Here is a 13,289-nt window from a genome sequence, read left to right as displayed (position 1 = left end):
TTATCAGTGGCGTCAAGTGTGTTTGTACTATGCGAAAGCAGAAGTGTGGTGTACAATTAGTGCAGCATGAATTATTGGCTAATCTTTTCCCACAAAACCATAACTTCTGATTTTTTGTTATCAATACTACGTCCTCTTTTCAGAGAGTGAACAACTAATGAAAAGACATGCGGTTATTTTGTGGAGGGCAACGCAATGCTTCTGTGGCAGTATTATGAGAGAGTTTTAATGATGAGATCAGCCTTTCCATCATGCACAGACTGCAGTGCTGAAATCCAGCAACAGTGTCTGAATTGATCAGTCAGTGCACTACTGTTATCTTGCTGTGTTGTAGTTAGGGTACACGGCTGTGGCAGCAGACACTATTGAGACACCAGTGTGAAGTTCTAAATTGTGAAGTACTTTTCTTGGACTTCTTTCTGAGGCCACTCCTAACCTCGTTAGTCTGGTTAAAGCTGATACCTGACAAAGGCTGAGGAACTACCTGGTGTGGAATCTGCCTCCTTAGAATTGGACCTGGACACGATGCACGTGTAATATGTGAAGTAACCTGTATTATAAACTTTGAAAATGCAAGTGATTAAAAGTATTTCTAGTTGAATAAATAATATAATAGAATTGTACACTGACTGTTGGCAGCTTGGAGTAACAACTGTAATCAACAGATGTGCATTCAACCTGTCAGTTGTGTGAAGGAAGTATTGAGTAGTGGGCATGGAGTCACAGTGTGTCAATGTTGTCATTAATTACAATGTAGCAACATCTCTAAATTAGGTGCTCAAGACATGCTCCAGACTCTTTGGAAGAAGAGAAAAGTGTGTGCAAAGTTTATCCCACACACCTTGACTCGTGAACAAAAATGATGATGCATGGAATCCTGCTATGACTTGATTGAAATGTAAAACATGGGCAATTCTTTTCTGGAAAAAAATCGTAACTAGTGATGAAACTTGGTGTTACCAATACAGACCTACCATAAAATGACAGTGTGGAAATCCATGTGAAAAGTCAACACCTTGGTGACTTAACAGACATTCAAACCAGTGTGAAATGCAAGCAATCAGCATCCCAAAAAAGGTCTTTTCTGACAGTTTCACATGGTTGTATGAAAATTACGTGTTTTGTGCTCAGTGGACAGAAACAGTGTAAAGCACATGAAGCGTTAAAATCACCATCTTAGGTTTTTCTTATTTCTCATCAATCCAGTCTTGAAATTTTTGGACTGAGAGGATATGAATAATTTTCATTAAACCTTAACATAATTTTCCTTCAGCTGTAAACTTTTTCTGTAATACTGATGCTACAATAACATGGCATTTGGACATGTTTTTGAAAACTTCCTTCATGTATGGTACAGTCACAAATACACACATAAAAAGCATGAAAGGGTGCATAGGCATTGACTAAAGTTGAGCGTAGGAATGACCACAAATCTGAATAATGGCTGCCAGATGACAAGAGTTATTGCTTTGTTGACTGAAATATGTACAGATTTTCTTCCAATCTAGGAAGCATTTTGGCTTCTGCAGACGTATTGGCAAATTTTACCATAAGGGAAATTCCATTCAGAAACTTATTAGATTCACAGAGTCAGCCCAGTACAGCCAATAGATAACACAAAACAGAACACAAAAATTTACATTCCTAGCTTTCGGAACTTTGTTCCTCCATCAGGGAGGAGAGAGGGGAAAAAAAAGGGAAGAAGGGAAAGTGGATTCAGTTACTCACAACCCAGGTTATGAAGCAACAGGGAAAGGTAAACAGGGAGGGTAGCAAGGATGGAGGCATGGTTGTCAGAGGGAAGTCAAAGGTATTATACTGTTAAACACTGTGCCAGCTTCAAACCAAAGAGAATGCATACAGAAGTAATGAGGTATATAGTATAAAGATAAACACAACTATGTAGGATGAAAAGATGCGTGAATGGCTAAAGAGGAGAGTGAAAAAGAAAAATACTGAAGAGTAAATGGGAGTGGGATTGGTTAACGTAGGTTCAGGGGGATGGCGGGATGAAAGGATGTGTTGGAGTGCAAGTTCCCATCTGTGCAGTTCCGAGGGACTGGTGTTGGGTGGGAGAAGCCAAATGGCACGTACGTTGTAGCAGGTTCCTGGGTCCCTAGATTTATGCTGGACGGCATGCTCTGCTACTGGGTATTGGACATCTCCTAAGCGGACAGTTTGTCTGTGCCCGTTCATGCGCTCAACCAGTTTAGTTGTCGTCATACCGATGTAAAAGGCTATGTAGTGCAGGCATGTCAGCTAATAAATGACAAGTGTTGTTTCACATGTGGCCCTGCCTTGAATTGTGTATGTTTTACCAGTAGTGGGATGGGGTAGGTGGTTGTGGGGGGGATGCATGGGGCAGGTTTTGCAGCAGGGTCGGTTACAGGGGTAAGAACCGCTAAGTAGAGAAGGTGGTCTGGGAATATTGTAGTATTTGACAAGGGTGTTACGGGGGCGGCGGAAGGCAACTCTGGGTGGTGTGGGGAGAATATTGTCAAGGGGTGATCTCATTTCAGGGCTTGACTTGAGAAAGTCATATCCCTGGCAGAGTAATTTGTTGATGCATTCGAGGCCAGGATAATATTGGGTGACAAAGGGGATGCTTCTGTGTGGTCTGGGGGTAGGAACATTGTTGTTGGACGGGGAGGAATGTATTGCTCGGGAGATCTGTTTGTGGACAAGGTCTGCAGGATAGTTGCGGGAGAGGAAAGCACTGGTCAGGTTATTGGTGTAATTGTTGAGGGATTCGTCACAGGAGCAGATACGTTTGCCATGAACACCTAGGCTGTAGGGAATGGAGCGTTTGATGTGGAATGGATGGCAGCTATCAAAGTGAAGGTACTGTTGTTTGTTTGTGGGTTTGATGTGGACAGAGATGTGGATGTGAGCTTCAACAAGATGAAGGCCAACATCCAGGAAATACTCAACCCAGTGTTGAACCCTGTCTAGAATAGTTCCGACCACCTTCCCAAAGGGATCCTCCTCCTCTTCCCCAAAACCATCCCTTGCAGACATTTCAGGAATTCCTCACATCCAGTGTTGCCTCCCAATCCTTCTTGAAGAACATCCCGACCACCCCCAACATCACCCCAGCTGAATCCCATGCCATTAAGGAGCTGAAAACAGACCGCTCTATTGTCATCCTCCCAACGGATAAAGGCTCCACAACTGTGGTACTTGACCGTGTGGAGTATGTGGCAGAAGGACTGTGTCAACTTTCTGACACCTCAACCTACGATGCTGTTACCCAGAATCCCATTCCCTCCATCCAGACTGAGCTGTAGAAAATCCTAAAAATCCGAGGTCCTTCACAAGGCCTCACAACAGCTTCCATAGACCTACTCATTCCACCTGAGACACGTATCCCTACCTTCTACCTATTAACCAAAATCCACAAAGAGAACCATTCTGGCCATCCAATTGTGGCAGGCTTCAGGGCCCCAACAGAACGTATCTCAACTCTGGTAGACCAACATCTCCAACCTATCACTTGCAGACTCCCATCCTACATCAAAGACACAAACCACTTCCTAGAACGCCTCAAACCCATTCCCACTCCCCTCCCGACTGAAACCTTTCTTGTCACCATAGACGCTACATCCCTTTACACAAACATCCCACATACCCATTCTCTCTCTACCCTTGAACACTACCTCTCCCAACGCCCGCCCAAAGACCTTCCAAAAACCTCGTTCCTTATCACACTTACCAACTTCATTCTCACCCAAAATTACTTCACTTTTGAAGGCCAGACCTACAAACAAATCAGGGGAATGGCCATGGGAACCAGGATGGCTCCATCCTATGCCACCCTCTTCGTGGGCCGCATGGAGGAGGCTTTCCTGAAGACCGAACAGCTGCTTCCCCTGGCCTGGTATAGGTTTATAGATGACATCTTTGTGGTCTGGACTCATGGTGAAGAAACACTCCTTAATTTCCTCCATAACCTCAACTCCTTTTCGAGTCTGAATTTCACCTGATCCTTCTCCAAAACCCAAGCTACCTTCCTGGATGTTGACCTTCATCTTGTTGAAGCTCACATCCACACCTCTGTTTACATCAAACCCACAAACAAACAACAGTACCTTCACTTTGATAGCTGCCATCCATTCCACATCAAACGCTCCCTTCCCTACAGCCTAGGTGTTCGCAAGCGTATCTGCTCCTGTGACGAATCCCTCAACAATTACACCAATAACCTGACCAGTGCTTTCCTCTCCCGCAACTATCCTGCAGACCTTGTCCACAAACAGATCTCCCGAGCAATACATTCCTCCCCGTCCAACAACAATGTTCCTACCCCCAGACCACACAGAAGCATCCCCTTTGTCACCCAATATTATCCTGGCCTCGAATACATCAACAAATTACCCCGCCAGGGATGTGATTTTCTCAAGTCAAGCCCTGAAATGAGATCATCCCTTGACAATATTCTCCCCACACCACCCAGAGTTGCCTTCCGCCGCCCCCGTAACACCCTTGTCAAATACTACAATATTCCCAGACCACCTTCTCTACTCAGCGGTTCCTACCCCTGTAACCGACCCTGCTGCAAAACCTGCCCCATGCATTTCCCCACAACCACCTACCCCATCCCCACTACTGGTAAAACATACACAATTCAAGGCAGGGCCACATGTGAAGCAACACGTCATTTATCAGCTGACGTGCCTGCACTGCACAGCCTTTTACATCGGTATGACGACAACTAAACTGGTTGAGCGCATGAACGGGCACAGACAAACTGTCCGCCTAAGAGATGTCCAATACCCAGTAGCAGAGCATGCCGTCCAGCATAATTCTAGGGACCTAGGAACCTGCTACAACGTACGTGCCATTTGGCTTCTCCCACGCAACACCAGTCCCTCGGAACTGCGGAGATGGGAACTTGCATTCCAACACATCCTTTCATCCCGCCATCCCCCTGAACCTACGTTAACCAATCTCACTCCCATTTACTCTTCAGTCTTTTTCTTTTTCACTCTCGTCTTTAGCCATTCACGCATCTTTTCATCCTACATAGTTGTGTTTATCTTTATACTATATACCTCATTACTTCTGTATGCATTCTCTTTGGTTTGAAGCTGGCACAGTACTTAACAGTAGAATACCTTTGGCTTCCCTCTGACAACCATGCCTCCATCCTTGCTACCCTCCCTGTTTACCTTTCCCTGTTGCTTCATAACCTGGGTTGTGAGTAACTGAATCCACTTTCCCTTCTTCCCTTTTTTTTCCCCTCTCTCCTCCCTGATGAAGGAACAAAGTTCCGAAAGCTAGGAATGTAAATTTTTGTGTTATCTATCGGCTGTACTGAGCTAAGTACTGGCCAGCCCCTCTATCTCTTTGTTAGTACAAACTGATTGCTCTGTCTTTCTCCTATGTCAACTATTTCCTCTTCACTGCATTGAAGAATTGCCTTGTGTCTCAAAGAGGTAGGGCCACTGTCTGTGTGTTTTTTTTTGTGTGTCTCTGTATTTGGGATTGCACATCTTGACTGAATCCAATCTAATCTAATGTAAAGTACTGGCTAGACCGCCTAGAGATCTGCGCAGAGATTGATACCTGCAGGTGTATTTGTAAATATCCACAGTAATAATTACTTTGTGGTTAAATGTTACAGGACAATGTCATTATTGGGACTTCTTTCTTTCTTTCTCACCTGTCCTCTTTTTTAAAATAAAAAGGAAAAGGAAAAAAATTACATAACCATTGTAATGACCATTAGTCTTCAACTCGTTATTATTACCCACTTGGGACTGAATTCCAAAATATTTGTTTGAATTCAGTGTACTGTGTAATAAGTTTGTTCCTTGTCATGGTAGTTTGTTAATGTAAGTTTTGCAGCTACCAGACTTGGTTTGGTAACTTTACTGAGAGAACACACACCATTACTAAATATTTGGACCATGTGCCCAATATGAACACATCTCTCTTATACTTTGCAAATGTCAGTTTCTTAATTATGAAATGGAATATGTCACGTTGAAAGAATAACAATACAGATTAATATCTCATTATTTTATTTAACCATTCGGTATATAACACACTTCCCTAAAAGTGCCTAAACTCCTCTATTCTTGAGTCAGCATTTTAATTCATTTCACACTCGTACTGAAGTAACATTTGCCACAGCATTTGTACTCTAAGTTAACGGGTAATCACTGATCATAAAAGCCTTTTCATGTGTGTTCAAATAGCAATATATTCAGATAATGAAGCTACTAATGAACAACCACAATGCAGTTTCATCCACAACTTTCTTTAAATAATTCTGCACACCTTTTCATGAATAAACCAAATTATAAATCACTTTTACCTTACAATGTGCCATAACACTTTCAATTATTAATTGTACTCTTTAGTAAGCACATCATATTGTTTATGCGTGATACAGCTGAGCACAACTGCTTGATACATAACCTGCATGAATCTGTGCACTCTAACTTACGACTTGTCCGGTAGCGCTAGAGCATTTTTCATCCTAAAAATAGCAAAATGATGCCCAACCCGTGAAAAGAAGTGCTCAGCTTCGATAATTCCAGAAGCTAGCAATGAGTGAGGAGTACAGTATCAGTGTCATAACACCAAATATTGCAGTACTCCATATATGTGGAGAAGGCAGAGGCGTTTTCGTCTTCTGCAAGAGGTTAAGATGATGACATGGTGATCATCTTGGTTTTCTGCAAAGACGACGACTTTTCTAGGTCACTTCATCCATCAGAGCCTTTCCTTTGAGTTTGTGTATCAACATTTCTTTTGATTATATTTACAAGCAAACAATACAATCCTGCTTATGTTTACAAATGTAGCATGTTAACGTGACAGAACATTGTGTTCAGTAACATACATTTTACAAACAAACTATGAATATCCACGATATGACAACAGTTGTTACATGACCCCATTTAATGTCCCAATGTTGCAGAAAATTCCACAAAATCCATCTTGGTAATTGTGAGAGAAAGCTGTAATTTGAGGAACATACCAAGAATAGGACAAACTATATCGTAGCAAGCCCTTGCTGTACTGTTTAGTTTGACAAAATCCATGCCTAAGGAGTTGGAGGCAACACATTCTAAACAGGCCATCGTGATGCGTCACACACACACAGGGTGTAAATTTTCGAGGGGGACATCTGTGGTGCTAAAATTAGCTCTTCACCCCTGCCCAGTTTTCTATGTAGAATCTGATTCTGCAATAAGAAATGGGGGTTCCCCTTTGAAATTTTAAAGTTGCCTCCCGGCCCAACCCCAGGTGGCTGGGGTGGCAGACTAATTTTTTGGCACCAGCAGATGTCCCCCTTGAAAATAATCGACTTAGGATTCTACACATTTTTTCGTATGAAGCTTATTTTTCAAGTTATTCTGGTTTGTAAATTTAAGATTTATACCCTGTGAATATATTGTCAAACAATATATCAAAGTATTATTTGTTATTCATAAACAACACTTCAATAGAAATTTTTCCCCGTCTGGAGACTGGGTGTTTGTGTGGTCATCATTATCATCATCATCATCATCATTTGTGACAGTGGCTAGATTGGATTGTGTAAAAAGTGGGACTTTGTACGGTCACTAAATACAACGCAGTTGATCGCCTCACAAACCAATCATCATTATCATGTCATGTTGTCTTGCCAACTCAGAGGCAACAAATTATTATTGCTTTTTCATAAACATTCTCCTTTCTTTAGTTTTTGGATGTTTGGTTTTTTGACTTGAACGATCAAAATGCACAGTATATAGTGGGCCTTCATTTTGTTGAAAGTAACAGGATACCAAGTGTCCTCCACTTTCTTTGTTGTCTCTTATTTGATGTAGAATGAGATTCGTTTTTGTAACAAGTATTTCCAAAAATTTGTCAGCGAACATAATAGAAAGTAATTCTAATAATCCTGGATGTTCATGTAAATGGTTTGAAGCAGAGATACATGTGATTTAGGTATTGCATTTTCGTCTTCACTATCATAATCTACAATTGAACATTTTGCACAATTTCTCATTTATACAGTCACATCGCTAATCACAGGATTTTTTCTATCACTACTTCCATGCAAACACCCCTCTCTTGACATTACGTAAAAATTTATTAAATTTTTCTTCAAAAATAAAGGTATAAAATCACTAGCACACTTGCTTTGTAATGTACATTTAACAAATTGTGACCAGTTGTCGCTTCATAATGTTGGTGGTGGTGGTGGTGGTGGTGGCCTTCAGTCCTGAGACTGGTTTGATACAGCTCTCCATGCTACTCTATCCTGCGCAAGCTTCTTCATCTCCCAGTACCTACTGCAACCTACATCCTTCTGAATCTGCTTAGTGTCTTCATCTCTTGGTCTCCCTCTACGATTTTTACCCTCCACGCTGCCCTCCAACACTACACTGCTGATCCCTTGATGCCTCAGAACATGTCCTACCATCCGATCCCTTCATCTAGTCAAGTTGTGCCACAAATTTCTCTTCTTCCCTACTCTATTCAATACCTCCTCATTAGTTATGTGATCTACCCATCTAATCTTCAGCATTCTTCTGTAGCACCACATTTTGAAAGCTTCTATTCTCTTCATGTCTAAACTATTTATTGTCCACATTTTACTTCCATACATGGCTACATTCCACACAAATACTTTCAGAAATGACTTCCTGACACTTAAATCTATACTCGATGTTAACAAATTTCTCTTCTTCAGAAACACTTTCCTTGCCATTGCCAGTCTACATTTTATATCCTCTCTACTTTGACCAGCATCAGTTATTTTGCTCCCCAAATAGCAAAACTCCTTTACTACTTTAAGCGTCTTATTTCCTAATCAAATTGCCTCAGCATCACCCGACTTAATTTGACTGCATTCCACTATCCTCATTTTGCTTTTGTCGATGTTCATCTTATAGCCTCCTTTCAAGACGCTGTCCATTCCGTTCAACTGCTCTTCCAAGTCCTTTGCTGACTCTGACAGAATTACAATGTCATCGGCGAACCTCAAAGTTTTTATTTTTTCTCCGTGGATTTTAATACTTACTCCAAATTTTTCTTTTGTTTCTTTTACTCCTTGCTTAATATACAGATTGAACAACATCGGGGATAGGCTACAACCCTTTCTCACTCCCTCCCAACCACTGCTTCCCTTTCATGTCCCTCAACTCTTAGAACTGCCATCTGGTTTCTGTACAAATTGTAAATAGCCTTTCGCTCCCTGTATTTTACCCCTGCTACCTTCAGAATTCGAAAGAGAGTATTCCAGTCAACATTATCAAAAGCTTTCTCTAAGTCTACAAATGCTAGAAATGTAGGTTTGCCTTTCCTTAATCTATTTTCTAAGATAAGTCGTAGGGTCAGTATTGCCTCACGTGTTCCAACATTTCTACAGAATCCAAACTGATCTTCCCCGAGGTTGGCTTCTACCAGTTTTTCCATTCGTCTGTAAATAATTGGCGTTAGTATTTTGCAGCTGTGACTTATTAAACTGATAGTTCGGTAATTTTCACATCTGTCAACACCTGATTTCTTTGGGATTGGTATTATTATATTCTTCTTGAAATCTGTGGGTATTTAACCTCCCTCATACATCTTGCTCACCAGGTAGAGTTTTGTCAGGACTGGCTCTCCCAAGGCTGTCAGTAATTCTAATGGAATGTTGTCTACTCCTGTGGCCTTGTTTCAACTCAGGTCTTTCAGTGATCTGTCAAACTCTTCACACAGTATCATATCTCCCATTTTGTCTTCATCTACATCCTCTTCCATTTCCATAATATTGTCCTGAAGTAAATCGCCCTTGTATAGACCCTCTATATACTCCTTCCACCTTTCTGCTCTCCCTTCTTTGCTTCGAACTGGGTTCCCATCTGAGCTCTTGACATTCATACAAGTGGTTCTCTTTTCTCCAAAGGTCTCTTTAATTTTCCTGTAGGCAGCATCTATCTTGCCCCCTAGTGAGATAAGTCTCTACATCCTTACATTTGTCCTTAGCCATCCCTGCTTAGCCATTTTGCACTTCCTGTCGATTTCATTTTTGAGACGTTTGTATTCCTTTTTGCCTGCTTCATTTACTGCATATTTATATTTTCTCCATTCACCAATTAAATTCAATATTTCTTCGGTTACACCAGTATTTCTACTAGCCCTTGTCGTTTTACCTACTTGATCCTCTGCTGCCTTCATTACTTCATACCTAAAAGCTACCCATTCTTCTTCTACTGTATTTCTTTCCCCCATTCCTGTCAATTGTTACCTTATGCTATCCCTGAAACTCTGTACAACCTCTGGTTTAGTCAGTTTATCCAGGTCCCATCTCCTTAAATTTCCACCTTTTTGCTGTTTCTTCAGTTTTAATCTACAGTTCATAACCAATAACCAGAGTCCACATCTGCCCCTGGAAATGCCTTACAATTTAAAACCTGGTTCCTAAATCTCTGTCTTACCATCATATAATCTCTCTGATACCTTCTAGTATCTCCAGGCTTCTTCCATGTATACAACCTTCTTTCATAATTCTTGAACCAAGTATTAGCTACGATTAAGTTAAGCTCTGTGCCAAATTCTACCAGGCGGCTTCCTCTTTCATTTCTCTCCCCCAATCCATATTCACTACGTTTCCTTCTCTCCCTTTTCCTACTATCGAATTCCAATCACCCATGACTATTAAATTTTCGCCTCCCTTCACTATCTGAATAATTTCTTTTATTTCGTCATAAATTTCATCAGTTTTTCGTCATCTGCAAAGATAGTTGGCATATAAACTTGTACTACTGTAGTAGGCATGGGCTTCGTGTCTATCTTGGCCACAACAATGCATTCACTATGCTGTTTGTAGTAGCTTACCTGTATTCACCTGACCAAAAGTCTTGTTCGTCCTGCCACTGAACTTCACTAATTCCCACTATATGTAACTTTAACCTATCCATTTCCCTTTTTAAATTTTCTGACCTACCTGCCTGATTAAGGGATCTGACATTCCATGCTCCGATCCGTAGAACGCCAGTTTTCTTTCTCCTGATAATCAGATCCTCTTAAGTAGTCCCCGCCTGGAGATCCGAATGGGGGACTTCGTAAAAACAATAACTAAACCATAATTGTAAGTAACAAGTGTTTCGTTCCCACGCATGACTTGTGATGTTTGTTTGGCCTGCATTTGGTTGCAGAAGTCTGATTTGAGATATTCATGTTATTGTCTAAAATTATCACAAGTCAGACTTGTTGAAGTACAGCAAGGGTTTAAAATGTGATCATGATGTGAATCCTCATTCTTCATTGTCTACAGAATTAAAATTATGAGGTTTAACTTCAACAGACAAAAACTGAGACTAGAAACAAGCCTACCATCAGGAGACTAGAGAATCGAATAGTATAAAATAGTTTACAGTATTTCAGTATCCTTGGATGTGAATAACGGACTTGCTGAATGCAGGCTTGTAACCGTCCAGCTCTGTGAATTTTGTAAATTGTACTTAACATAGTCAATAAATATAATGCACGCTTGTGTCATAAGGTGATTATCATCATTTTGTCATCACCAGCTATAATCATACTTATCTCAGTACAATGAGTAACCATGTTAGTATAGAGTCAGTTGCAAAATTTGTTTTGAAAATGAAAACTAAGATCCCCATCTCAACAAAGAAGATACTATATCCAACATTGCTTGTTACAGTGCAGTTCGTGAAATTTACCATGACATCTGGGTGAAACTATCAATGGAAGGAGAAAAAATAATCACTCGCCATACAGTTGAGATTTGGGATACAGGGCAAGTAGATAGATACATAAACAAGACTGAACTGGTACACTTAATTAAAAGTGTGTAAATGACTGATTCGTTCACAGTTGAGGCTGATTATGTTTATTGTTACATGGCTTTCAACTTTCCTTAAACTATTGCACTCACATGCAAATTTTTCATGTTTGCCATACTATTAAATATGTCTCAATTAATGAACATTAATGTTGGCAGACACTGCTTTATACAAATCTAGGATACAGTTAGCAGCAGAAATTTCTGTTGTTGTAAGTGTAAATACAAAAAATAGTGGCTCTGTAAGATAGACTGAGCTGCCTATTTTCTTGATTGTGCTCTACAGAAACACGTTTATTCTCAGACTAATTTTATATCTCCAAATGATGAATTTCTTGTAATAACTAAAGAAACTGGTACATAATTTGTGTGGTGCTTTTTTGGATGTTAACATGCATGTTTGGATGTTATATGGGCATGTTTGTAAATTGGCTGTTGGAGGTGGTTTTTTTTATTGGTAAGACACTCTACTGAATATGGTTTTAGAATTAAGTGATATAATGCATGCAGATTTTTTTCCATGAATGGTTTCTTATAGATTACAGTGTCAATTTGCTCTATTTTCTGACATTTACTCTGTCACTAGATCTCAAAGCTTAGGTGGCAGGCTGCAGATTGGAGGTACAAACATTGTGATGTCCGATCGACTTAGTTTGAAATACTAGTCAGTCTTGAGAGTAATCTTAAAAGACTGAATTAAAAAGACTCAAGAAATGCTCACTGTATGTTCAGCACTAGTAGTTTAGGCATTGCTTGCATAAATAAGTGAGAGAGATTTTGCATGGTATTAACAAGAGTTTGAGAAACTACAATGTCTCACAACACAGGAGAACTATTGAGCAACAAATATACATGCAAATGAGAAGTTGAACTGTGTAGCTCCAGTGTTAATTCGTAGCACTACTTTCATTAGAGCACACGTTTATTGCACATTGAGCCACTCTCCACCTCCCAACCACTATAATGTGGTGTTTTCAGGTGAGAATACAGTTGTCTGTCTGTATTTGTTTGCTTCCTTCCATCCTTCCTTCTTTCTTTCTTTATTTTTCTTCTTCTTCTTCTTCTTCTTCTTCTTCTTTTTAAATGAAGAACAAAACTTTTATTTATGACACCACGTTTATATGAGTAACGTGAGCAAGGCTTCCTCTATGTATTGAGTAGTGGTGAGATGATGTCTTCTCTTTGCAGTGTCAAAATGCCTTCCTGCTCATTGCGCACTTACCTCAGTAAGCTCCACAAATTATCTGCCTGAACTAAGCTTACAAACAATGTAATTCATTTAAGAAATTGTGCAAAACATTGGTGCATGGAATGTGCCCATAGGTTGCATTCTCTCGACTGTTAATCTGCTAAAAATTTGTTCTATACATGAAGTCTAGGTACATTAGCCAAATGAGGTAAACTCTTTTAAAAATGTCGGCTGTATTTTCAAACAGAAAAAGAACTGCCACAGAGTCCGTACTAAACAAGTACGCATTTCCACTAAACAAGTACGCAT

General features: G+C 40.3%; 1 protein-coding gene across 6 annotated transcripts in view; it reads left to right on the top strand.

Moving 5' to 3' along the window:
• The window catches only part of LOC124775049 (phosphatidylserine synthase), a 146,383-nt gene that overhangs the window by 113,971 nt on the left and 19,123 nt on the right, over positions 1 to 13,289 (top strand). The window lies entirely within an intron of this gene.

This window comes from Schistocerca piceifrons, chromosome 2, assembly GCF_021461385.2.
Source record: "Schistocerca piceifrons isolate TAMUIC-IGC-003096 chromosome 2, iqSchPice1.1, whole genome shotgun sequence".
Lineage (NCBI taxonomy): Eukaryota > Metazoa > Arthropoda > Insecta > Orthoptera > Acrididae > Schistocerca > Schistocerca piceifrons.
The sequence above is the reverse complement of the archived record's forward strand: the minus strand, read 5'-3'. Positions and strand labels throughout refer to the sequence as shown.